The sequence below is a fragment of the Canis lupus genome, chromosome 34 (genome assembly GCF_048164855.1).
Source record: "Canis lupus baileyi chromosome 34, mCanLup2.hap1, whole genome shotgun sequence".
Lineage (NCBI taxonomy): Eukaryota > Metazoa > Chordata > Mammalia > Carnivora > Canidae > Canis > Canis lupus.
In genome coordinates, this window is record NC_132871.1 from 3,149,863 (window position 1) to 3,177,375 (window position 27,513).

General features: G+C 35.5%; 3 long non-coding RNA genes and 1 other non-coding gene across 7 annotated transcripts in view; 1 reads left to right on the forward strand and 3 right to left on the reverse strand.

Annotated features, from left to right (window-relative positions):
* LOC140624305 (uncharacterized) overlaps window positions 1-7,835 on the reverse strand; it is a 37,716-nt gene extending 29,881 nt beyond the window's left edge. For both annotated transcript variants that reach the window (XR_012023797.1, XR_012023798.1), the window contains exon 1: window positions 7,503-7,835. This is a non-coding gene — a long non-coding RNA (uncharacterized lncRNA). The remainder of the gene's footprint in view (window positions 1-7,502) is intronic.
* Window positions 7,641-10,592, forward strand: LOC140624304 (uncharacterized). Of its 3 annotated transcripts, none has more exons than XR_012023795.1 (4): window positions 7,641-7,851; window positions 7,956-8,031; window positions 9,605-9,805; window positions 9,915-10,592. It is a non-coding gene; the product is annotated as an uncharacterized lncRNA (long non-coding RNA). The 3 variants fall into 3 exon arrangements; XR_012023794.1 differs by having other exon boundaries at window positions 7,641-7,836; XR_012023796.1 differs by having other exon boundaries at window positions 7,641-7,836; window positions 9,654-9,805.
* Window positions 10,593-17,807: 7,215 nt separating this feature from the next.
* Window positions 17,808-27,513, reverse strand: part of LOC140624369 (uncharacterized) — a 33,399-nt gene continuing 23,693 nt past the window's right edge. The window contains exon 3 of the long non-coding RNA XR_012023851.1: window positions 17,808-17,879. This is a non-coding gene — a long non-coding RNA (uncharacterized lncRNA). The remainder of the gene's footprint in view (window positions 17,880-27,513) is intronic.
* On the reverse strand, window positions 19,330-19,436 carry LOC140624636 (U6 spliceosomal RNA). The gene has a single exon (XR_012024094.1). It is a non-coding gene; the product is annotated as a U6 spliceosomal RNA (small nuclear RNA).

Sequence of the window (27,513 nt, forward strand, 5' to 3'; positions counted from 1 at the left end):
TAATTCTCTCCATAAATATCTGTTCAATTATTGTCTTTCTTTTGATGAAATATAAGCTATACAAGGAAAAAGAATATCGATTTTTTTTTATTGAATTCCTGGTATATGATACAATTTATGTACACAGGGCACCTGGGTGGCTCAGTGGTTGAGCATCTGCCTCCAGCTCAGGGTGTGACCTGGAGTCCTGGATTAAGTCCCACACTGGGCTCCCTGCGGGGAGCCTGCTTCTCCCTCTGCCTCTGTGTCTGCCTCTCTCTCTGTGTCTCTCATGAATAAATAAAATAAAATCTTAAAAAAAAACAATTTATGCACACAGTATATTCCAAAAAACATTTATTGTATGATTGAAATGTATATATTAATTAATGCATAAAATCCAAGATGTATTAAAGGCTGGAGAGAGAGTTAGCTATCACACTTTTAATAACTCAAAATTACAAATCCTTCTGCTTTACAGTCAAAAAGCCCAGGATCTAAAAAGATACTCATTTCACAGATTAAACGTATAGTTACAGCTATACTTACAACAGAAATTGGAAATGAGGAATTTCGCTTTAGTCTTGAGATATTTTAAAATTGTAATTCTCAAGGAAGTCTTTTATCTTAAAGTTATAAATGGTATTTCTCTCTTTGGGGCACAAAAAAATGTTATATATTGGAATTATCCAATTATCCTCATTATAAACAATTGAGAAGTTGACAAATTATGTAAAGCAATCATTTTTTTGAAGTTAGACAATTGGCAAAATAGAGCTGTGATCCCTGAAGAAAGATGTGCACATGAAGTAGGTTCCATATTCACGCACATGTTCTTTGTAAAGGCATTCTCCAAACTATAGCACAGAGTATTTGAACTCAAATATAAAGAAGTGGCCTTGATAGGTGGTGGGGAAGACATAACAGCCTAAAAGGAGTTTAACTCGTGAGGCAAGTCAACAGTGGGCAGGTTGCCAGGTAGAGAAGAAGCCAGAGAAATATGCAAGAAGTCAAGGAGAATCTTTGATCAAATACTAAACTGTGTATGTGCATGAAAGAATCTGCAGGGCCAGGCAGAAAAAATCTGTATGTAAACAAAGATTCTGCTGGTTTTATAAGACTGAGAGAATTTGGAGTTATAAATCACCAGAATAGAGCACTGTCATTGATACCATAGGACTTCTGCTGAGAGGCAGGTCGTGCCTTAAAAATAAAGAACATATTCTAAGGTAAAGGCTACTCTAGCCCCACAATAAAGAAGCCTAAAGGCAAGTAAGGAGTAGATCGATTGTGTGTCTCTCATAAATAAATAAATAAATAAATAAATAAATAAATAAATAAATAAAATCTTTAAAAAAAATAACAAAATGAAAGTTTGAACAGTGGAAAGATCAAGATGTCATCGAGGGGTTTCTTTCGAGGGCTTTGAGGGAAAGACATGTTGCCTCTCTTTCTCCTTTTCATAGCATCAGCTATTCCTTGGCCTAAAGATGGAATTCTCACTGTGTCTTCATGTCTTCCCTCTGTACATGTCTGTCTAGGCCCAAATATCTTCTTTTAATATGGATCCCGGTCATATTGGATTAGGATCGCTCTCAATGACCTCATCTTAACTTAATCATTTGCAGTGACACTATTGTCAAATAAGGTCACATTCACAGGTCCTAGGGGTTAGGACTCCCACATCTTTCTTTGGGGGGGGGGGCAGACACCATTCACTCCATAACAGACAACTAAGGAAAGTAATCCTGAAGGACCAGAAGCAAACACGAAAGTTATGTGAACGCTACAGTTGTTTGAGCATACAGCTTTGACGTCATTTCTAGGAAAGTACAGGAGAGGGTAACTCTGATGGAGTCCAGCGAACTCCTGAGTTAAGCTGATGAAACAGAAGGACCAAGATGAGTAGATTCACAGGACGGAGTTTCAGAGTAGAGAGAAGAGCACCAGAGCAATTTGAAGGTTCTTGGAGTTTTCAGCTGAGTTCTTATAAGCACACATATGACCGGAAATTAATTGAAGCTGGAGAATAAAGGCCCCACAGAAGAATTAGTTGTAATAGTACCAAATACTCACACAGGGCCAGAGATAGTTCCTGTCCCAACAAACCAGAGATATTCAGGATTCTTGGATCACTGGGTTGAGTATGGTAGCCAGAGGTTCTTACTGGAGGAGTGGGGAAGGATTGGCCTTAGACTTAGGCCGCACTAAGAGGAAAAGAAAGGAAGAAATACTACCCGATGTGATTAAACTATTTATAAGTAACAAGTTAACTGTGGGCAAGAACAGAGATAAAGATATTTATAGGAATACAAAAATATCTGGGCCAAATGAGGTAAACCTCACAATGTCTGGCATCCAATAAAAAAATTATCCAGCACACGAAGAAGCGGGAAAATGTGACTCATAATTAGGATAAATATCAATCAATCTTGAACCACCCCCCAAACTGACACAGATGTTAGAATTTACAGAGAAAACCATGAACGCAGTTATTATAACTCTATTCCATATGTTCAAAAAGTAAGTGGAAACATAGATGATATAGAAAAGATCTAAATCAAAGATTTAGGAAGGAAGATTGAACTGTAGGAGATGAAAAATTTACTTCATAGGATTAGTGGCAGATTTGTTATTGCAAAAGAAAGATTACTGAATTTGGAAACACGCCATAGAAACTGCCCAACATAAAAAAGAGAATAAAGAGTAAAAATGAAATAAACATGGTGTTAGTGAGATGAGTGACAATTTCAAACAGAACTTTTACAAATCAGTGAGAAAAAAAAAAGACAACCCAACCCAACAGAAAAATAGGAAAACACTTTAGCAGGTGCTAGATAAAAGAAGATATTCAAATACCATTAAGCATATGAATGATGTTTACCAAACATCAGGAAAATGCAGTTTAAAACCATAACGCAAAAGAAAGATGAGTGAGTTGGCAAGGATTTGAAGAACTCCCACTGTTGGGATATTGTTTAGGAATATTTAGGGCAGCCCGGGTGGCTCAGCGGTTTAGCGCCACCTTCAGCCAGGGCGTGATCCTGGAAACCCAGGATCGAGTCCCACGTCCGGCTCCCTGCATGGAGCCTCCTTCTCCCTCTGCCTGTGTCCCTGCCTCTCTCTGTGTCTCTCATGGATAAATAAATGAATTTTTTTTAAAAAAGGAACATTTAATAAAGCTGAACATATGCACACCTTATAACCCAGCATTACTAATGTGAGGAGGACACGCAACAGAAAAAAAACACATGCACTCATCTACACACAAACTTCCCAAAGATATGTGCAAGGATGTTCATAGGTACATTATTCTGAATTGCCCCCAATTTAAAACTAGATAAATGTCTTTCAACATTAGAATGGATTATGTGTCATATACTCACACGGTGTAATATGATAGAAGGGATAATAAGTGAACTACTACTACTTACAACACTGTCAATACAATTCACATAATAGACACAAAGTGTTCGTACTATATGATTCAATTTATATCAAGTTTATTAAAAACATGGCTTATGGGAGCATCTGGATGGCTCAGGTGGTTAAGGGTCAGACTCTTAATTTCAACTCAGGACATGACCTTAAGGTGGTGAGATTGAGCTCTGGGGCTCAATGCATAGAGCTCTATGGGCTCTATAGGCTCTATGGGCTCTATGCATGGAGCCTGCTTAAGATTCTCTCTCTCTCCCTCTCCCTCTGCCCCTCTGCATGCACTTTCTTTCAAAAGAAAACACACACACACACACACACACACACATACACATACACACACCTATGGTTTATGATGTTAGAAGTGAATCCTGCTGACACATTTTTTTCCCTTTTACTTTGAGGAAGGTTCAACTCAGTCAGTTCCCGAGATGGGAACATGGCCCCTCCTAAGTCAGTCAGTTGCTCTTGCTTTCTAGCTTTGACCAGAAATGGGCACGTGATCCTATTTGGGCCAATAAGCCTGAACCTCAGATACCTACTGGAACCTTTAGAAAGAGGGAGTAGCTCTTAGAAACCACTAAGTAGCATCATCTGAGAAAGAAGGTGAAATAGGGTAAAGCAGACGTGAGAGATGCAGGAAGATCAAGAGTTAATGTTTTTAATAGAGTCTTTGAATCCAGCTGTGCATAAAAGCTTGATCAACTCAGATTTCTTGGCTGTTGAGTTAATTAATTTGTTTTCTTTAAAAAAATACAAATAAAAATAGATGCACCCATCAACATCAAGAGGGATTTTAACATTTTAATAATATACAGTAATTGATAGAATAAAAACTAAGAACATAAAAATCGGATCAAACTTGTTGCTTTAGACTTTAGTAATCAACAAGCAAAAGAAAGGGAACTAGACTCCCTTATAGAAACATAACAAAATTAATTTCATGTAAATTAAATACCTAACTTTCACATTTTAAAAGTAAAATACTTAAATATGTAATATGGGACAATATCTTCATGAGCTAGAGATGGAAAAACATATCTTAAGAAAGAAACTGATCACAAAAGGAAAGATTTATAATTTTAATTCAATAAAATTAAGAAGTTATATTAAAAAAATCTGTGTAAGGTTTGAAAAGTCAAATCACAGATGGGAAGGAGTTATTGACAATAAGTATAAACTCTATATGACTGAAAATGGATTGCTATATGTATATATTAAAATTTTTAAACAAATACGAAAAAAGGCAAAACAAAAAAAAGAACACAGGAAGATGAACTGAGAAATACAAAGTTAATGGGGCATGAGCAGACGTGGAACCTGAAAACTCGCATGAGCTTAGAGGATACCACCGTGTGGCAACAGAAGTTACGGAACCATAGAAACCAAGAGTGAAATAATCAGCACCTATGAGAAATGAGAAGAAATAGAAGAGGAGAGAATAAATTACCTGCTTGGAAGATCAAAAGAGAAGGACACCGGTAGAGCAAATAAATCATGGACACAAGGGATGGAAAACTAACACTTAGATCTGTGGCCTCATTCTGCCAAAACCTCTAAAATGCTTTATGCTCAGGTCACCTCTTCTGTTCTTGACGCTCTGAGGTCCATCGACCTTTCCCGGCTTCTTGTACCTTGGTGGGTTTTTTTGTTTTGTTTTTGTTTTGTTTTGTTTTGTCTTTGTTTTTGTTTTTAATATACATTGCTTTTCCTGTGTTAATGTTCATTAAGTCCAGCAGTGCTGGGGGCTTATGGTAAAACCACTGAGAATCGTGTTTGTGACATTTCTACCCAAACCCTTACCTCAACTGTGAAGCCAAAGGTGTCCCTCATGTAAATATGTGTGGATGTGCACGCGTGTATGTATGCGCACGCAGGCACCCTCGTACATACACACGTGCATCCATAAAACCCACTTTAATCTGAAATGTGCATATTAAGTACCTTCCCCTACTATTTGGCCTTGTTGCCAAATCAATTAAAAGATACCTGCAATGTGATATACGCCGATGATGGTACCTACCCATATCTGGACTTTTTTTTTTGAAATTTTTTTAATAAATTTATTTTTTATGCACCGTAATGCAAAGGGTAGTTCATTTTACACTATTCATCAAAGAGCTGTTGTCTAGAATGTAAGCCCTGACCCCCCTCTTCCTTCAACGAAAAATCTACCTGCGCCAAGTCTCGCATTAAGAATATGAATTATGTGACAGCAGCTGTAGTTATGTTCAAGAGGATGCTTATTCGGGCAAGCGCTTTACATCAACCTGGATCTGGCTGACATATGAGTAGGCATATTTATATTATCTTTGCTGAATACTGATAATGTAATATTTATAGTGTGAGAGGCAAGGCTTTATTCTGGCGCACGTTACATTTATTAATTACATTTGCATGCATGCAAGGGTGGAAAGATTGATGAACATGGTGGGTCCCTGTCTGAACACACTGCTCCACATACTTGTCTTATTGCTTTATACAGTAAAGACTCATCTGCATTTACTAACGTCCTAAATCCTATCCAAGGCGTCTTGAATTATTGAAGAAAAAACCCTCATCTTCACCCTGTTTATAATAAATTCTTCCCAGATTTAACCTTTATAATACTAATACAAGGTGTATGTATCTTCTCTATTCTTTTGGGGTTTTTTAGGGTTTATTTATTTATTTGGGAGAGAGAGAGAGCGAGCACAAGTGGGAAGGGCAGAGGGAGAGAGAAAGGGAATCTCAAGCAGACTCCATGCTGAGATGGAGCCCAACTCAGGGCTGGACCTCAAGACCCTAAGATCATGACCGAGCCCAAACCAAGAGTCCAGTGCTTAGTTGACTGTTCCACCCAGGTGCCCCTCTCTATTTTTACCACTATTTTTACCTTTTTTTGGGGTGACTTTACCATTTTACCATTTTTTTCTTTCCTTTCCTTTTTATTCTAGTTTTTATTTAAATTCCAAATAATGAACATACAGTGTAACACTAGTTCCAGGTGTACAATACAGTGACGCAACACTTCCATACAGTGCCCAGTGCTCATCACAAGGGCCCTCCTTAATCCCCATCACCTGTTGCATCGCCTCACACACCTCCCCTCTGGTAACCATCCATTTGTTCTCTACATTTGAGTCTGATTCTTGGTTTGCCTCTCTCTCTCTCTTTTCCCCTTGCTCGTTTTGCTTTGCTTCTTAAATTCCATGTGGGAGTGAGATCACATGATATTAAACCAAAAAACTGAGGAGTAGAAGAGCCGCTACTTTAAATTAGGCTTTAAGAAAATATGTTCTCCAGGCTCTACTTGTTCAGTGTGTGGACTTACTCAAAGAACTCTTGGATGTTTTGAGATTCTCATTTTGTAAAGAGGGTTCTGAAGAGTGTATGGCCCTTTTCAAATCATCACTTCAATAACATATTCTCATTTACAGGCTGCGTGTGTGATCCATGGTGAGGTGCATGAACCCTGCGATGCATACAAAAGACATTTGTGGTTCAGCATTTCTAGAGCTGTAGTTCACAGTGGTTAGTTCTCGGGGTATTTGTTTCTAGGTAAAATCAAAAACTGTGGTCAAAGGTTATGAGGAATGCTGAGATATAAATAAAATTAAACATGAAAAAGGACACATTTCCTTCTTGGATTTTTTTTTGTCATGATATATCATAAATCATATTTTTTCCATAGGAAAAAATAACAGGTTTTTTTTTTGCCTTTATATTCTCAAGTACATTTTACCCTATTATGTAATTTTGACACAAAATGCAATAGGTATAAACAGGCTGTGAATCAAAATGGATCGTGATTTTTGGTAAACATACATTTCAATTTGTAGATGTGCTTGCTGCTGTTGCTGCTGCTGCTGCTGCTGCCGCCGCCAATGGTATCTATCCATTTCCGGACCTTTAAATGATGCACCATAATGCAAAGGGTAGTTCATTTTTTTCTATTCATCCAAAGCTGTTGTCTAGAATGTGAGCCCTGACCACCCCCCCCCCCACTCTTTCTTCAACGAAAAATCTACCTGCACCAAGTCCTGCATTAAGAATACGAATTATAGACACGGTCTACAATGAGAATTTCCCTAACTTTCTATTCTCACCTGGTTTTAAATAGATCGTTTCGACTGTACTTCTCCACGTCTTTTAACATTCAGTAACGATAAAGCAAACTGAGGACCACACTTAGGTGAAGCAGCAGAATCAGAAGGTGAAGTGGTTGCCTAGCAACATCACCTGTGAGTAATTAAGCATCTCTCGAGAATTGCTGAAGTTGGCTTTGAATTCTTGGCCTTGTTACAAATAGCTACTTAGGCTAGTTGGACCCTGCCTAACGGTTGCGTTGCACATTATAATGCCCAACATGGGCCGGGAAGTAAGAAGGCGTTATCACCAACATGTGTTTTTCAACAAGGCTCGCAGTCACCTGTGGCACAGGCAGGTTAACTGCAGGTGACTGTGACCGTCACAGATGGAAACTGAGCATCCCCTCCACGTCATCCACAGTACAGCACTGTTTTCTGATTCACAGCCCCTCTTGTCTTATTCTGCCTTAGGTCACCGCTAAAAATATGTGGACGTATCCAGTTCAGGGGCTCTGACACCAAGGCAAGGCATTTACACGCGAATGAGGTATGTTGGAACACCTGAAGAATATTGGAAGCTAAATCAGTTTTCATCCAAATCTGAAGACTTACAAATCACTTCAAGCCTTTGATATGGAAGGCCAACACATCTTAGGACCCTTGAATCTACATGGTCTTGGGTAACTTCTTCAGAACACCCCCAAAAAGAATACTTTTATTAAAGGGCATCTGCTGAAACACATAATGAGAACAAAGGCTTTAGAATGCTCTCGATTTTAATCAAGATACCCAAAATATCTTTACAAAATTATATATGACTTGTGAGACTTCATACATGTTAAAACACTCAGGACTGTGATATTTAAATGAGGTCAATGTAAAAAGTGATAATAATAACAAACTATGGTTCATTTATAATGTCAGTGACTTTAGAGTTAATAATGACAGAAAGGTTAAAGTGATCCAACAGCTTAATGAAGTAAAAAGCAAGAAAAGATAAGGTAATGGTTGAGCTGCAAATCTAATAAAAGTAGCCTGTAAGGTAGGAGGTTTAAATGTCTTTATTTTTTAATAGAAAAAAAGATACCGTAGCATCAATGATAAGGACGTATCAAGCTACAAGGAACAACTGCTCCATTATTAGCATTTTAGAAAAGATAAACAAAATGCTTTAAAAAGAAACTTCCAATTTTAATGTTTGAAACTACACTCGTTTATAAAGAGAAGCATAGAGATCTCCTAAAGGGAAAAAGACGGATAGGTTGGAGTGTATATTTTAGAAAGACGCAATAGGATGGATGTCAGGATCTAGCAGCTCTCGGTAAGCTTTGGCACCAAGGGAGCCGAAACAGTTCCGAAAGCAATGAAATACATCATTTTTAGAAGCCTGTCCTTAGGTTGGCAGTGTCAGCGATAGGTGTGTACCTGTGGCCATCAACATAGCTTGATGATAACTTGATTATTTACAGGAGATTCTGGGTGGTTTGGTGACACGCATCTTTTGGCAGATCCAGAGAACTCACACATTTTAAATTTTGAACACAGTTAAGAAGCCAGTGCCTCAACATAGAATCAAGCGCCGACAATATTGTGAGATACTATTTTGGATATGGATGCTCAATTTTCTACTAATTTTGGCATAAATACAGCCCCATGCATTTCCTTGAAAAGGAAAGAATTTAGGTTTTAGAGGATAACAGAAAGAGGAGAGAAAAGATACAGGATTCAGAGTTCTTGGTTTCAATCTATACCTAACCCTTTTTAATTTCATGATTTGGGGGTCATTTTCAAGAGGTTAATCTGAATTTTACAATCTTACAGATGCCGCCAAAACATATAATTCATAGAATTGTGATCTGTATCTATATCCATCTGGATATTAGACTGATGGTGTATTTCTTATTAGGTAGTCAGGAAATTAAGATTATTAGCAATGTGTTATTTAATACTCCTTGAACACATCTTTATCGAGCATTTACTCAATGATGATTACCATGTTAGGTGCTGGGATAAAATGGGTAAGGAAAACAGATCCATCCTCGAGACGCATATATTTTAGTGTAGAGTTACTGGGCTGAACTAAGCATGGAGTCACCAGATTTTTTTTTTTTTTTAATCAGTGAAAGACTAAACTAATGTCAATGATTTATGAATTTTATTACCACGGAGGCTGGATGCTCGTCATTTGCAGCGCTTTCATATCCACCTGTCTATCTATATCCTGAGGGAAGAAATTGAGAGGTGGATTCAAGTGCAGTTATCAACTAGGAAGCGAATACAGCGTTTTTGGAGCTAAGTCATTTCATCAGCTGCACATTTCAGTAAGTGGCTGGGTTAACTGTGTCTTAAAGGTATAGGTCCATGCTCTAGCCTTTCATGCTACTTTCTATGTGTCTGGAATATGCTTGATTGTACTTCCTCCTGCGACAGACACTTGCAAGACCTGCCACACTCTGAGGAAGGTTCAGACAGCCTATCACTCTCTCCTAGCAACTCTAAGTGAGAATTTGTGGTTTCTTCAAGTCACAGCCTGTTCTACAGAGTTGGCCAATTTAATCGCAAACCTCTGGTTCCGGTTATGCATTTTGGACTGAGCTATGAATTCCATCAAAATCTATTAGAGGGCTACCCAGCCATTAATAAAGCAGCACTTCTTTCCTTTTTTTGTGTGTGTGTCCCCTATGTTTACACTGTATTTCTAAACTTCAGAAGTGAAGAGAGCAGAGCAGTAAGATATTAGTACCCAATCCACCCTCAAACCCAACTTTCATGATTGCAAATTATTTATGAGGGAACATGTTTCCTCTTTAGACTCAAGAAATTTTCACTAATACTATAATAAAAAAGGGAATAGAATAAAATCACTTCTATGCTTAAAAAAAGAAAATAAGTATGAAGTGTTTTCATCTTCAACAAATTAAGCCAGGGGTGCATTGCAATCATCATCATCATCATCATCATCACCATCATCATCATCATCAACTTATCATGAAATAAATAACTGAGAAGTAATTCTAAGGGATAAGAAATGATTTTGAGAGAGTTTTCCTATGATAACAACATCAGAATACACATTAAATATTTCAAATTTTAATATACCATGTATGAGTTACAACAGAAAGAAAAAATTTAAACAAAAATATTTCAAATGTGTTTGTTTTAATAAAAATCTTTTTTTTAAGTATGTGTTTTATGACCTTCCATAAGTCTATTTGCCTAGGGTTGCTAATAGAATAACTTCAGTTTTAGGTGTTTTGGAGATTGTGTTTCTTTTTATAGTGGGTGGTAATTGGTTAGCAGTTACACATTTTTTTAAGATTTTTAAATTTATGTATTTTAGAGAAAGAGAGGAAGAAAGAGAGAGAGAGAGAGAGCACACTTGATGGGGGAGGGACAGAGGGGAAGAGATAGAAGGGGAGGGAGAGGGATAAGCACACTCCACGTGGAGCCTGATACAGGGCTCTCTGGGGAGTTTATTGAGGGTTTTGACCCCAGGACCCTGAGATCATGACTTGAGCAGAAACCGAGTGGGTGCCTAACTGACTGAGCCACCCAGGTGCCCAATAGCTGTACCTGCTAACAGATTTTCCTATTGCTGGAAAACTCAGCAGTCCATATAGATGACTCTCACACATCTAAAAAGGTTTTTTTATATGTTTATATTTAAGGGGTAAATCTAAGGATTTTCTGTGTTCATTACCATAAATATTCTTCTTTCAAATGGAATAGCATGTGCATGTATTTTTATTCTGTTATGGAAATTTTCAAAAATACACCAAAGTAAAAAGAATGGCACAATGAATGCCCAGATATCTATTACCCAACCTCAAAATATCAGTATTTTTGTCAATTTTCTTTCATGTATCTTTTCCCTATATATTTGTTTTTGTGCTTGCCATTCACTGGAGTATTGCAAAGCAACACCCCAAAACAACCATTTGACCATAAATACTTCAGAATGCATCTCTAACACATAAAGCTTTATTTAAAATAAAATAATCAACATACCATCATCATACTTTACACCATTCATGAAATGTTTACATCTGTGCTAAAATTTGCCCAATGTCCCCCAAAGTTTTTCTTAAGGAGGATTTATTTAATTTGAATTCAAGTATTTTATTGTGTGATCCCACATGGGAACCACAGCACAGAGGACGACACTAGATTTTCAAGTACTAACTCCAATCTTTAAAAATTAATGAGACTCGCATCTCGCTTCTTGGGGAAGAAGTAAGATTATCTTCTTCTTATATCTTCTTCATTATCAGGTACAGCATCCCTGAGACTCTACTAGAGATTTGTTTAGGTATCGCTCCACATTTCACGCCCAAGTCTGCGATGACTTGACCTGCTTCCTGGCCTGTAGCTTCATCAAGAGTCCACACGGTTCTGATGGTTCCAAAACTGGGTTGTTCCAACTGCCACCATCTTCTCTACAAATCTAGAAGCCCCTCTAGAAGCCGAAGAGGCTCCAGCCTGTCAGGATCTCCCTAAAAGCATTGGTACAAAATGCAGAAAAGCAAAGGAGGAAATATCCAAAGGAACATTTTAAAATAAACTTGGAGGATATATGCTACCAGATATAAAGATGAACTGAAAGTGCTTTGCTATAAACCTGTGTAGATTCGTTCAAAGATAGACAAGGAAATCCATAAAACATAACGGAAATCTGGAAATAGTTCTACACATATAAGGTCACTTAATGTGCCAGAAAAATGACAGTGAAACATAATAGGGACAAAAGCTTTGGTCAAACTATTGGTTATCTACAACTGTCCCTAACCTTGTGGCATACACAAAATTAAGTAAAATAAATGAATGATGATGGTGAATTGAAAAGATAAAATAGTAAAGCTTTCAGGAGAAAAAAAATAAGAATATGTCTCCATAACCTCAGGGTAGGAACATATTTTTTCTTTTTGCAAGCAAGGCACAAAACTCACAAACAAGAAAGGAAAAGATTGTTGGATTAAATTATACCAAGATTAGGAAATATTGCATACCATTTAGAGAGTGAAAAATAAAGTCATAAATTGGGGGAAGATATTTAACAAAGTACTGATAAAAAACTTACATCTAGAATTTATTAAGAACTTCTGAACATTAATAGTAAAAAATGCAGCATATGAAAGACAAATGTGTAAACCGATTTTAATAGGCACATCAAAAAAGAGTGTATCATAATGTCCAGAAATAAGGAAATATGTTCAAACACTATTCACCATAGAGTTGCAAATTAAAACCACAATATGATCCTTTTATTTCCACATAAATGGGTAAATGTTTTAAAATCAATAATACAAAGTGTTAGCAAAGATTCGAAGTAGCTCAAATTCTCAGCCACTGCAAGTGGAATATAAATTAGTATATCCATTTTGGAAAACATTTTGGTGGTATCTATTAAAAGGAAATATATATAACCTATGATCCAGAGATTTCAGTCTTAGGCATGTATCCAAAATATTCCTAAATCTCTACCTCTATCATCTATCTATCATCTATCTATCTATCTATCTATCTATCTATCTATCTATCTATCATCTATCTACCTACCTACCTATTACATACCTACCTAATAGCAAAAAAAAAAAAAAAAATGAAACTTACAAGCAACCAAAATTTTCAAGAAAACTAGATCCACCAACAGTAGAATGATGTGGGTTATTTCCACAATGGAACTTTACAGTATAATTAAAAAAAAAAAAAAAAAAAAAAAAAAAGGACTGCTACCTAGTGGATAAAAACTCAAAATGTTGATTGTGGAATGATAGGCACAAAATTATACGTAGTTCTTCAATCTATATATAGAAAGCTTTAAAGCAGGCAAAACTAAGCATTGATTTTATAAGTAGGAATATCAGTTGCCTTTGGGAAGGAAGGTTGGGATAGAGGAATAAAGTGGTTTTCTGATATTATTCTATTTATGAAGTCTATTAGTGATATACTGTTGTGTTTACTTTGTGGTCGTAAAGAAAATTTATGCTGAAACCGTTTCAACCGTTTTATGTTTATGTTATAAAGCAATTAAAAGTCTATAAAATATTTTAAATAAGTTACTGGTTAGATTGTTTTAAATCATGCTTACATAATAATCTTGGAGTTGAATTGGCAGTGCAGGAAAACGAGTGGTCTTTCTCCTTTGGCTTCACCGTCATCCCAAGTCATAGGCATGTATTCTTTGGGAAGTGAGAACTTCTGAAAATATTTTTAAATGACTGAAGAATTTTGAAAGATAGCCTTTAAAGAAAAGACTACAGATATTCCCAGAAGCATTCCTTTGAAATAAATGCAGGTGACTTGAAAATTCATAAATATGTTTTGTTTCTAGCCAGAGACTTAGTTTGGTCAGGTATAAACAGGCTTCTCGGCCTATGTCTGCCATTTTGGTCATCTCCTTCGATGCCGTCCCCACCTTGTCGTGCCCTCTATGGTTAGCACAGTAACACTATTCCTTTCCTCTGGACCCATAACTGCCTCATCCCGTGACAAACCTGTGAGTGACACTGGGAACTATGTATATCTTTTTCACAGAATTTGGCCTGATACATTTCCTTCCCCAGGACTTTTTTAAGACAAATCTACTTAGGAAAATTCTCTTTTGTTTCAACATGTGTCTATCAACTCAATTATTCCCACTCAGGTAAAGAAACCAATGACAGCTCCAGTTCCTCAAGTTAAGTGTCCACTCGGTAACTATTAGATGATAGAACTGAGTGGGGAAATTGATTGGTAATTCCGAACCAGATTGACATACTTAAAAGCAAAGTTTGCATAAAAATCTAATTTATAGTTGTCTAAGGAGGTTTAAGGCAAAAGATGCCTATGAAAAACAGATGCATATTGTCAATTAAATAGGTAACTCAAGTGCTTATAGTGTCTTTACTAGGTTTTTGGAAAAGGATTCTTAAATGATTTCTCAAATTTATCTCTCCCATATTTTAAAACTTCAAATTTAGATTTAACGTGATAAATTCTATCCTCATTTAAAATATTATTCTTTAAATGTGAAAAACATGTAATAAATGTAAGATAGCAAACTCCTAAATCTATTACCCATTTCTCTAACATGAAAGGTACTGCTAAAAAAAACGACTTTGTGTTAAGTGTCAAATATGCTAGGCATGCTAACTGAAGCGTATAACATGTTTTAAATTACATTAAATATGCTACGTCCAAAAATATATATTCAAAGTATATAAAAATATATGAGCTCAAATAAATAGTAGTCACTGAAACCAGAACATTTTTGGTTGTGAATATAAAGACTGCGTATCTTTAAGATGCTAAATCTCCCCAAAGTACACTTTTTAGCAGGATTCCAATTAAAAGGCATAATTCCAATTAAATGAGTGGCTTGGCCCACATAGTTTGATTTACGATGACTCTGGAGATAAGCGATCCCTATTCTCTTGGGTTAGCTCTAGATTCTTTAGGATTCATTGGGGAGCTCCTTGGGAATTATTGATTGCAACATAAACCACCATCATAGGGTTATTTTTTATCATTTCTTTCTCTAACAATGTAGCATTTGCTCTATCAACCAAATTATAGATGAATGGCTTGTGAAGAGAAGTTAAAACCTGTAACAGAGACCCGTGGCATTACAATCATTAGTAGTTCAAGTCTCTGTCCTTAGTATTTTAGAATATCCTATTTAGTTTGGCCTTTTTAAACAAAATCAGTTTGGTTATATATAATTCATAGGCCACAACTCTCTGGCCTTTGTCTTATTTATGTTTTTTCTTTTTTCTTTCCCTTCCTCCAATATCATTCCTGAATTATATTTGATGACATTTCCTGATTCTTACTTATGGTATAAGGTCTTTATAGAATGCTTGGAAATGCACTCAACCAAATTCACACCCAAATTCCCCTTTATAGTAAAGCTCAGATTTGTGGAACTAATATAGTTTCAAGAAGAGTACAGAAGTTTCTAAAAGGTGCCTATTGATATCAATCTATATCATATCTATATCTATAAAATCAATGACAGCAATAACTGTCCTCACATTTAGGTAAACTTGACTTCATGGAAGTTACCGGGCAAGGCACTTAGAGCAGCAGAGTGGAGAAAAGACATGCATTTGCTTGTATTTATCTTAGAGTCTCACTGATGCCTTGAGAATGAAGCAAAGCAGTTTCTCTTAGTTGTGAGAGAAACTCATTTTACCCACCATATGTTTTTTTTTTTTAACATATATTTTGCGTAATTTTAACTTGAAATACATGAGAGAAGAATTTATAATTTGGAGCACTTTTTTTTTTCCCCAGAAACAACTTGGAAGGCTTTCAAGGTATCTTGTGAAAATCTTATATATACTTTCCATGTTGAAAATATGGCAATCTTTGCAAATGAGGCCTTCTGGGTCATATATATAAATATGGAAATGGAATAGTTCAAGAAACTATCGTGACCACAGTTTTATAGATGCACTTTTTCCATTGCACATTAGAAAAAATGCTATTTTGAGTCTCTGCTGACAGCTGCCTGTAGGCAAACTATTAGTGCGATCAGTTAAGCCGAAACAGTAATCGTGACTGCTTCTTAAGATAATCATTTTGGAGCTTTTACAAATAGATTATGGTGATCTACTATTTAGGGATTCTCTAACTTTATTGGGCCCCAATTCCATATTCAGTGATAGAAAACCAATGTTGTTCATCTTTAGGAACTAGATATGGTGAATGCTTCTCACAAACTTTATCTCCTATGCATACCCTGGGAATGAGTATTCCACTAACTTGAAGTTCTCTGTCTTTAGCCCAAACATGTATGTAAAATATACAGCCTCTACAACGTCCACCATCACCCATCACAGCCAAAAGAAAATCAAATCAAATCTAGGAACGCTCGGGTGAACTCAGGCTCCCATGTAAAAATGTATTTTCTATTGAGCATTTCTGCTGCTTCCCTCTAACTCCAATGCACTACTGAGGGCTTCTGCTCTTTCGTTGTGTCCCACCCAGCACGTGGCTCTCCCCATAGGTGCTGTTCCACAGGACAGGTGCAACATCCCCTTTATAATAACACCACTAGTCTTTTTATTTATTAATTAATTTATTTTATTAAATTCAATTTGCCAACATATTATAAGACCCAGGGCTACTCTTTTCTAGAAGATTATGCTTGCCTTCCTCCTCTCTCTCTTCTTCCTCCCTTCCTCCACCCTCTTCCTCTTTTCCCTCTCTCTTGCCCTCTTGTTATTATATTCTTCCCTCAGGAATAGAAACTCCACTGCTATCTCTTGATAAATAATTAAGGCTCCCATTGGTCTGTCTCTATAGCACTATCACTGCTCATTGATGACAGTAGCATCGTGGCATCCAGCTTGTGCAGTGTCAGGGAAATAAGAGAAGGCATCTTTCCTTTTCGTTCTTCATCTTTGGCAGTCCCAATATGATGTTCTTTGTGGCTAAGGGTTTATAATTTTGTGTTCTTTAAAAATATTTTTAAAAGATTTACATGCTCTTTCCACAACTGTATTGCTAAATGACTGATTTACTCATAGGACCTAAGTCCTTATTTTCTGGCATGAGTCCTCTCCTGGGAGATATCACATTTGCAGTCACATCAATTTTCTTGGACCAATAAATCAGTTTGGCAATCAAAACTGTACTGTTGGATATACTGACTCAACTTTTATTCTCTATCTACATATATATTTGAAGGGGAAAATATTAGAGTATGTCAACGTCAAATAGAGCCGAAGCATAGATAGATTTCTTTATCAATGAGTTGTAATGCACCAAACTGGTAATTATTGTTTCTGAATAGTTTTCAATGCTTGTGTTATTTACTGCAGCTTTTCTTGATAGCGTTATAAAACATCATCGGTTTATAATACAATCGGCATCAAATTTGTTTTAACAACCTCATTATCATCATGATATAATATTCTGCTCAAATTTGAATTATAACTAGTGAAAAGGGAGGTTAGTGATATTTACAAAAAAGGAGGTTTTGCTATTGTCTCAGTTATAAGAATTCTGGTAGAAATAGCATAGCATGTAATTCACCAGAAAATGATAAAGAAGATTCTGAAGGTAAAGAAAAAAACTTCAAATTCCTTAAACATAAATCATAAAAATTGCTGGCGATGGTGTATGTGAAATACATTAGTTTGAACAATGACATTTCAATATTTATTTTCCACACTTAACATTTGTTAGCCTGCTTACATCTCAGTACGGAAAGAACTCATTCTAAGCTGCTTATTTTTCTCCACGATGGGATACCATATTACAAAGTGCTTTATTTTTTTTTCAAAGTATTTCAGTTTTTTAATTGAACACCATACCACTGAGTTTTATAAAGCAATCCTTTTATTTGAAGTTTTCTTACTGGTGAATATTGTAGCTATCTCAAATGCTTTCTTCAGTCTCTCCTTGAATCTTTAACAGCAAAAGAAACCAAAAAAGGCAAATGCAACAACAAGGAAAAATTTCAGTTAGAACAGTGTAATTCTCACAAACTCGCAAGGAAAATAGTAATAAAAACTCTACACTATAAAAATCATTGGTTTTGTAAATGCTTATGGTACTTGTTACTGAAGAGTCTGTAAATAACAGCCATGGGCCTCAATATAAAAGAATATGGTTGTTTATGTTGATGTTTTTATCATTTCTCTCTTTTTAGTTGTTTTAAATTGATTGTCATATACAGAATGGCCCAGGGCAACAGCTAGAAACAAATGTAAATCAAAAGAAAAATATAAATGTAAAAAAACCTAGATATATAAGTGCAGGGATAAAGGGAACATTTATCGTCAGTAGAGAAGCCACAGCTTTGCACATTTATGCTTTGCTACACTGAATGGGAAGTTTTGTGTTGAAAAGGCTTTTGGAAAAAAAAAGTCTTACATCAACTTGGAATTAATATTTATATTCTTATTTTTCACAGGATACTTGGAAAATGAATTTTTCACTAGCATTAATCCAGACTGTTTAGAATAGTGGCTAACTTGACCGGTACTATATTTTGTCTTTTAAGAAGTCTTTTCTAGAACACTTATTTTGTTTAGTGCATTTACACTATCCTATTCTTTCTATTTGCCATTCACCGACCTGATTTAATAAACTTAGTTTGTCTTAATCCTAGTTGTGTTTGAATGTTTCAAGACTATGTAACTTTCCTTTAAAGTTTTTTTTTTATTTATTTGACAGAGAGAGAGTGCAAGCAGGGGGAGCAGCAGAGGGAAAGGGAGAAGCCGACTCCCCACTGAGCAGGGACTCGACCCCAGGACCTTGGGACCATGACCTGGGCTGAAGGCAGACGCTTAACCCACTGAGCCACCCAGGCCTCCCTATCACTGTCCTTTAAAACAGCATACGCTTATACCAAGGAACTCTTGCCGTTTAGGTTCCAAAGACAAAAACCATTTACTGTACCAGACCTTGGTGTAAGAATGAATACTTGTCAAATTGTTTGGGTGTAAAACGTGAGTTTTTAAGATCTTTTTTTTAAAAATAATGAATATTAAATGTCTCAATTCCATAATAGGTAGGTGGTTGTTCTTGAGTTTTCTCTTTATAGTCGCTTAAAAGAGCAGTTGAGCAAAGATCTAGATACAATCAGTCTAAATGTGATTGCTTGAAATTATTTCATTCTTTCTTCACATCTCTGGTTACACAGATGAGGCTGATCCTGCTGTGTCATTGTGAAGATATGGCTTGATACTTTAAGAAATACAATGTGGTAAAAATTTTTAAAAAAGAATCATTTAAATAATATGCTTCCATCAAGGCAAGCATGCTTTGTGTGTGTGTGCACATGCATATGAGTTTATAATGTATTAATAAATGATCATTTAAATTAATTTGTGCAAATAAATAAATAAATAAAAATAAAATAAATAATAAATTAATTTGTGCATGTCCTCCTTGCACAGGGGCCAGGCTAATCTCCTCTACACCGTTCCAATTCTAGTATATGTGTTGCCGAAGCTATTCAAATCAATTTTTAAATTATGAAGGATACTTAGATAAAAGTCGGAAAAATAAATGAATGTAAAATTCACTGAAAACATCATAGAAATAGAACAGAAACCTAAGACCTGAATTAACATCTATCTGTCAGTTATTTAAAGCTCAGTAACTTCACTGCAGAGCTTTCTTCTGAGTTCCAACAATGTATCTCCCCTGCCACTGGATATACCATGTAAGGCTCAAAATAAATTTGTAAGAAGCTACCGTATGCAGTGACATCTTTCATATTTTATCACACTTAGCCCCTGCTTACTCTTCATAATAATCTTTAAGAACTTTAACTAGTTCTCGAGGGAACGTCTGTCTCATTATCTTGCACACCTCAAGTCATAGACCTAGTCAGTCATTGCTCAGACCGTGGTAATTAGTCCTGGAGACAGACACCTGGCCCAAAGAGACCCAATAACATCCTTTTCGATAGGCTTTTTTTTTTTTTTTTTTTTTTTAATTTGGCTTTTCTTCCTCTGTGATCACTGCCTCCAAATTATAGGCAGCCGTATTGTCACCCGTTATGGGAAGTGTTTGGGAATTAAGCTATGCAAATAAATCAGATCCAAGATATGTAGAAGGAGAAACAGCGACAGAGATACTGGTTCTGGCAGTGACTGTCATCTGATTAAGTCTTTGAAAATATCAGAGACACGGATCAATTGATTATGTTTATGGTGAGGTCTGCCTCTCACAACTGAGAAATTCCTATCTTCATCACTCATAGTGATCCACAAACTTCTTCCTCCTTCCCCATTAATAATGGAGCATGAGGTTACCATCCTGGTTTCCCTACTAACCTCTGATCTGATCTGGGACAGACTTTGAGGGTATAAGTTACTTTATCTGTCAAAGGGAAAACAAGGGTCACTTGCTAGCATTGGTTTTGAGGATAAAAGGAGCCCAATGCCTGCATTTTGATAGTGACCAGTTATCCACTCAGGAAAATCACCTTTGATTTTTCTTGGCCATTCCTTACTTTCATCATCCTGCTCATGAGTCTACCCTTTCTTCACTCTTACCTATTCGGTTCTAAGTATAACTTAGTATACTATGGACCTAACAAGAAACTCAAAATCCCCGTGGCCTTCAGCAGGAAACATTCCCTTTCCTCTCATGGTAGAGGACAGCCATTGCTGGTAGCCCGCCACAGGTCAGCGCATGCATGCTCACCATCTGCCCCCCGGGCTGAAGGAGCACCCCTTCTCTGGGACATGCTGTAATTACTGCAGAAGGAAATGAGTCAGTGAAATGAAGACATGACTGTGGACTCTTAGAGCATTTCCCTGGACCTGTCATTCTGGTTCTTCACTCACAGCTCTTGGGTGCGAATCACTTGGCCAGGCCAGCCAGCGGGCCAGGGAACTAGAGCTTACCTCCAGGGAGTCACTGAAAGTCACAGGAGGACTAGGGCTGGAGCACAGAATAAGACGACCTACCACGGTCGGGCTCCATTCAGGTCTCAGCGGGTTTATGGTACAAATGATGAGCTTTTTCAGGCCTTCATTCTATTCTGACAAAATATACTTATGTATATATAATGTCATAATATATATGTTATATATATACATTTATATTATATATAGATTTATATTATATATAACATATATATAATACATTACATTTATATATTATATATATAATGACGTTATATATATTTTGTTAAAATATATATCTATATATTATATGTATTATATATATTATATATATTATGACATTATATATATTTTTTTGTTAAAATATATATATCTATATACTTCTAAAGAACGTATCCTTTCATACTACTCCCTTACTCCCTTATTTAACATTTTTTGGCTGGTTTCCATCATCTTAAAAATAAGATTCAAACTTTCTGTGGACAATAAATCCCCAGCTTGTTTGCTTATTTTTACCTGTTGACACAGCCACATAGGTTAGATTCTATTTCCTAAATACTTTTCACTTATCTCCATATCTTTGCATGATTTTCCCCTTGCCTGAAATACTATCTTCTCATCTCAACTTCTGTTTTTTGTTTTGTTTTGTTTTGATTTTTTTTTTTTTTTTAAGAGATGTAGGAGTAGAAGACAGACCTCAAAACCAAAACAATTTCACTTCATGTAGGTTTGGTGATCACCCTCTCACGATCCAAGGCATTATCGTAATTAAATCTTTATCCCTTAGCAAACAAATCAATAATGTCTATCAATAATACTGTTGGATGAATGTTTACATTGGTGAATATTTAGCACTAAACTTAAAAAAGTGACACAATAGAATCGAATTTGGATTCCAGCAGACAATCTTGTCGTTTTCATGGTATCAAGTTGTCAATTTGGATTGAACATCTACTTACAGTCCTTCCCCGTTTAACTTGTCACTTTCCCAGTAAATGGCTTGGGAAATGAAGTAGACAATAGCTTTTGATTTTCAACATACCATTTCAAGAATTTTCTCTCAGTTGACCTAAGAATCCCATATACTAATGGAGATTTTCTAAATATGTACTCTCTTCCTCTTTCTAAATATACTCCTTTCTTCTTTTTCCAATCATTTCCTGATTTCCTGTGCTATTGTTTGTCTACCCTTGATCTTTGGTTTCACTCAGTTAACTACTATTATTGATATAGACATATTGAAACAAAGAGTTCACATTGTAAAGCATGACTAACCTGCAAGCATACTTTTAATCATTATCGTAAATGTTCAAAACTACCCCACGAGATCAGCTCTCTTATTATCCATATTTAATTGATGTGGAAATTGATTTAAAGATATATTAATTATGTGCCCAATTTTACACAACCAGTAATCTCTAGGAAGATAGCAGTAGTCTCTAATGAGACCAGTTAAATACCTCCTTTGTTCCTTGCTTTTGTTCTAGACCAAGTGACCAAAAGACAAGGGGGTCATAGATAGAAAATACATTATCATTTTTGTTAACGAAGAAGTCTAAATTGAAAGACATGGCTTACTTATGTTTATAGGTAAGTAGATCTACTCATAATAAACTCCACTGTAGAGAAGCAATGGACCAGGTCAGATCTCAGCTTTGAACATTTCACCCAAATACATTAATGTCATGGCAAGGAGGAGCAAAGGCATTTGTTCACCTCAAAGAGGTTACTGCCAGGAGGAAACTTCAATGAGACCACACTATACATTTTCAGTGTTATTATTTCAAGATCTATCAATAACATATGGTTTTCTACTTATTTGGGGCAGAATGAGTAAAGTACCAAGAAAGGCCAAGGTCACCTAATAAGATCCTTTATACATGGGGCGGGGGGATATTAGTAGCTAACACTCATACTTACTCGGGACCAGACACTATTCTACGAGCTTTAATATATTAAGTCTTTTAATGAAATGGAAGCCATCATGTAGACACTCCCTCTGTTACATCAGGCCAAATCAACAAAACTTCTTCCCTACTTACTAGTATAATCTTTCTCTGATGCCACCGTGGATGAACTTTTCTGCTTCTATAATGGGCCAAACATACAACTCCAAACCCACACTCATGCTTTGGCTCAAATCTGCCCTTACTTCCTCAAGAACTTCACTCTTGAAATTATTTTATTTTTATGACTGAATCTTTAATAATTTCCTTCTCCTGCAAGTACAACTATCACTTCTCCATTTATAAAAATAATTTTCCACAAGTTACATGTTTTGAAGGGCTGATGAAACTCCTGTTGCCTATTCCTCAACTCTTCTTTGGTATTAATCTGGCCTCAATAGACTTCCCCATCAACCGCTTCAATGGCACTGACCTTATCAGATTCAACAGCTTCCATAATGTGAAATCCTGTATTTTTCTCTTGGCATAGTTCCTATTCTTAGCATCATTTTCCTTTTTTTTTTTTTTTTTAGAACTTTATCTTTCTAAAAATACATTTCTTTTTTGACATAATATGCTGACATGAGAGTATTTTTTTCTTTTTTAATTTTTTACTCACTTCATCCATCCTGTATTTTTCTCTTGGCATAGTTCTTATTCTTAGCATCATTTTCCTTTTTTTAGAACTTTATCTTTCTAAAAATACATTTCTTTTTTGACATAATATGCTGACATGAGAGTATTTTTTTCTTTTTTAATTTTTTACTCACTTCATCCTTTTTGCTGGACCCTCTATCTTCTAACTAAATCTAAATGTTGGGATTTCCCAAAACATATTTTGAGCCCTGCCTTCCCCTAAAGTTTTTAGATTCATCTAGATTCGTGTGTCCTCAAGATATGTACCTGCATATAGGCCTTTCACTATATGTCACAAAATAGCTTTTCTAACCACTTTCTTAAGATCTCCTATGGTATTTTTTTTTTATATTAACATGCATTGTATCTAAAACTTGATTGCCTTCCCTCAGACCTGCTTCTCCCAAATTCTTTTTATCTCAACAAATGACTCTACCATTGATACAGATGCTGAAGCAAAAACTTATGAGGTCTTGATTCCTCTCTTTCACTACACTGTCACATCCACTCCAAACACAAATCCTTTCAGTTCTATCGAAAAATAAAACCTATCTTTTTTTCCATTCCCACTGCCACTTTCTTGGTCCTTGTCACATGGATTACTGCAATAGCCACCTAACTGGATTCTCTGCTGTTCTTTTTTTTTTTTTTTTTCTGCTGTTCTTTCTGTACTTCTGCAATTAGATCTTCACATGGTTTTAAGAATGACTATATAAAAATTTATTTTGTTACTTCTCTGGGGAAAAAAAAAGGTAGCAAGTAGAGAAAAATATGAACAACTTTTTATGAGCTGCACGATTTCAATTAGTTAGCCACTGAGTAAGTTTGAGCTTTCTTATGACCTTGTATTTTTGGGCTTACATATAATATATTTGGAGAGGCCTTCTCTGGCCACATTCCATAGAATTTCACCCACCAAGTCACTCTGTTACATTATTAAATTCCTTCATAGCACTTATTTACTCTGAAGTTAGTGTGTTGATGTATTTGATTTTATTTACATATTTTGTTGAATCCTTCTGCTAGAAGATAAGATCTAAAATGGCAAGGACATTATCTGCTTTCTACATTACCATATCTCCAGTGATAAAATAGAGCTTGGCATATGGTAGGCAATAAATAATATTTGATTAGGCAAATGGCTGAATATGCATGTATAGTAATTGGAAGAGCACATGCAGAAATTGCTTCACTTTTGCTAGCGTCATAGGAAAAGAATTATTCATCTTTTGGCAATGCCTTAATGTTATTAGAATGAAGATGTTACCATTGTAGTCATGTGCAGTCAGAAGACATATATGGGTTTGTAACATTAGTTTCAAAGAGTCTTTAACTAAGATGAGAGATTGTGTAAAAGAATATATTAAAAATAATTTAAAAATCCAAACAAGATCAATAAAGATTATTATGTGCTTGAAGGAAATACTTAAAACACTGAATCAGGGGCACCTGGGTGGTTCAATGGTTGAACATCTGCCTTCAGCTCAGGTCGTGATCCCAGGGTCCTGGCATCAAGTCCCTCATCTGGCTCCCTGTGAGGAGCCTGCTTCTCCCTCTGCCTGTGACTTTGCCTCTCTCTCTCTCTGTGTCTCATGAATAAATAAATAAAATCTTTAAAAAAACTCACTGAATCATAAACTATTAACCTATTGGATATATGTTTTGAGACTTCTGAGAAGATTTTATGAGTTATTCATTATAAATGTAACAATGGCAATAAGTAATGTGAGGATTACATCCACAAATTATTGGTGTTCTTAGTGCTGACGATTCTTAAAGACAATGTAAACAATAACTAATATATTTATATTTATAATATACAATCTGATTTCTAATTGAAATTACATATACAAGCCAATATGTGATTCTTTGAAACATATTTCAACAAAACTGAACATAACTAATATTTTAAGAATAAAAATTCAAATTTGAAATTTTTCCATTAATTCTCTCCACTTTGATTTCTTACACATATAAGGAAACAATGATTGCATCATTAGATCTTATTTATACACATTTCTGTGGTACACCTCTAAGTGTCTATCAACTATTATCATCTATCTATCATCTATCTACCTATCATCTATCTATCTATCTATCTATCTATCTATCTATCTATCTATTATCTATCTTATTTCTCATCCACATTCCTGTTTTTTTTTTTTATGAAATGTAATGTTATATTAACAAATAATATTGCCAAAGGGAAAAACTAGTGATTTATGATTGATAGTATTTCTCAATTTTTATTTATTCTCTTTCTTAAGAAACAAATTGGCAATTTCTCCTGGGGAACTACCTCCCCCATGCACACTCATGCCATGTACTTTTAAGTGGAGACAACTCTGAAATAGAATCAATTGGCTTATTTCATCAGTACTTCCTAACATCAAAGTAAAATGATTAGGGAAAAATTAAAATCTGATCAGAAGCAAATGGATCCTCTATTAAGAAAAAAAAGTCTTTCCTTGGAAAGGGGGCATAAAAATAGGAAATATATGAAAGTTTCAGTTCCTTTTTTTCCAGGACTTCAGGGGAAAAAAAAAAAAAAGTCGAAGAGAGCAGAGCTTCCAAGGAGTCTGAAGATAAATCATCAAGGAGATAATGGATAGAAACTTGCTGTAAAAATAATTCTCACTGACAAACTAAAAAAAAAAAAAAAGAAAGAAAGAAAACTTGAGGAAGTAACAGTAATACAAGCATATAGAAAATGAAATAAAATTCCCCTATAGAATCATCTTTAAGGTTCCATATTGTAATGAAGTGCAATACAGCATGTATCTATCTGCTGCATACTCTATAACATTTTCACTAATATTTCCTCTACTCAATTAATAGTGCAAAAATAAGTGGGATTAGGCAAATCCAACCCACTGCTGTGTGATGTGAAGTTCCATCCCAATGACATTGGATCTATCCATGCCTGAGAGCAGATATAACATAGACCACCTCTGAAGAGATGTTTGAGGAGTCATTGTGTGTTTCCACCAGTTCTCTTACTATTTTTATTTATTTATTTATTTATTTATTTATTTATTTATTTATTTTAAATTAATTAATTAATTTATTTTTTTTACTATTTTTCTTCAGGACTAAAAATAAAACATGGAAATTAGGAGTTCCTAGATTTTAGATAAAAGACACAAGAAGACCCACAGTTGATCCATGGTAACCTTTAGTTGATATGTGACATTGGTCAGTCTATGTTGCTGGTATTTTAATGTTATGTGTCATGATAGTAGAGTTTACTAAGTCTAGACTATTTTTGAGAATTTGATATGTGTTTTTGGATTTTGCCATTGTTTTGCAGGATAGTAGCTGAGGTAGATGATGATGATGATAGATAGATAGATAGATAGATAGATAGATAGATGGATAGATAGATAGACAGGTAGATGGGCAGGGATAATAATGCTAAATATATTTGTGAGTGAAATGAATTTTAACACATGTCAATTTAAGTTTTTTTTTTTCATCAGAAATGCTTAATTTATTCTAGATGACCATCACCTATATTTTCATAAATACCCCAATGAGTTTCTTACATTTGTCTTCTTGAAAATTAAATTAAATGCAAGTTGTCTTCCTGCTCTTAGGGGGAAAGTTCTCAATTTTTCCCCATTGAGAAGGGTATTCAGTGTGGCCTCTTCATATATGGCTTTTAATGATATTAAGGTATGTTCCCTCTATCCCTACACTGAGGAAACTTTTAACCAAGAAAGAATGATGTGTTTTGTCAATCGCTTTTTCTGCATCAGTTGAGAAGATCATATGGTTCTTGTCCTTTCTTTTATTAATGTCGTTTATCACATTGATTGATTTGCATTGATTGATGTTGAACCAGCCTTGCAGCCCAAGAATAAGTTCTTCTTAGTAATGGAGAATAATCCTTTTAATGTACTGTTGGATCCTGTTGGCTAGTATGTTGGTGAGAATTTTGGCATCCATGTTCATCACGGATATTGGTCTCTAATTCTTCCTTTTGGTGTGGTCTTTGTTTGTTTTGGGGACAAAGGTATGCTGGCCTCATTGAATGAGTTTGGAAGTTTTCCTTCCATTTCTATTTTTTGAAAAACCTTCAGAGGAATTGGATAT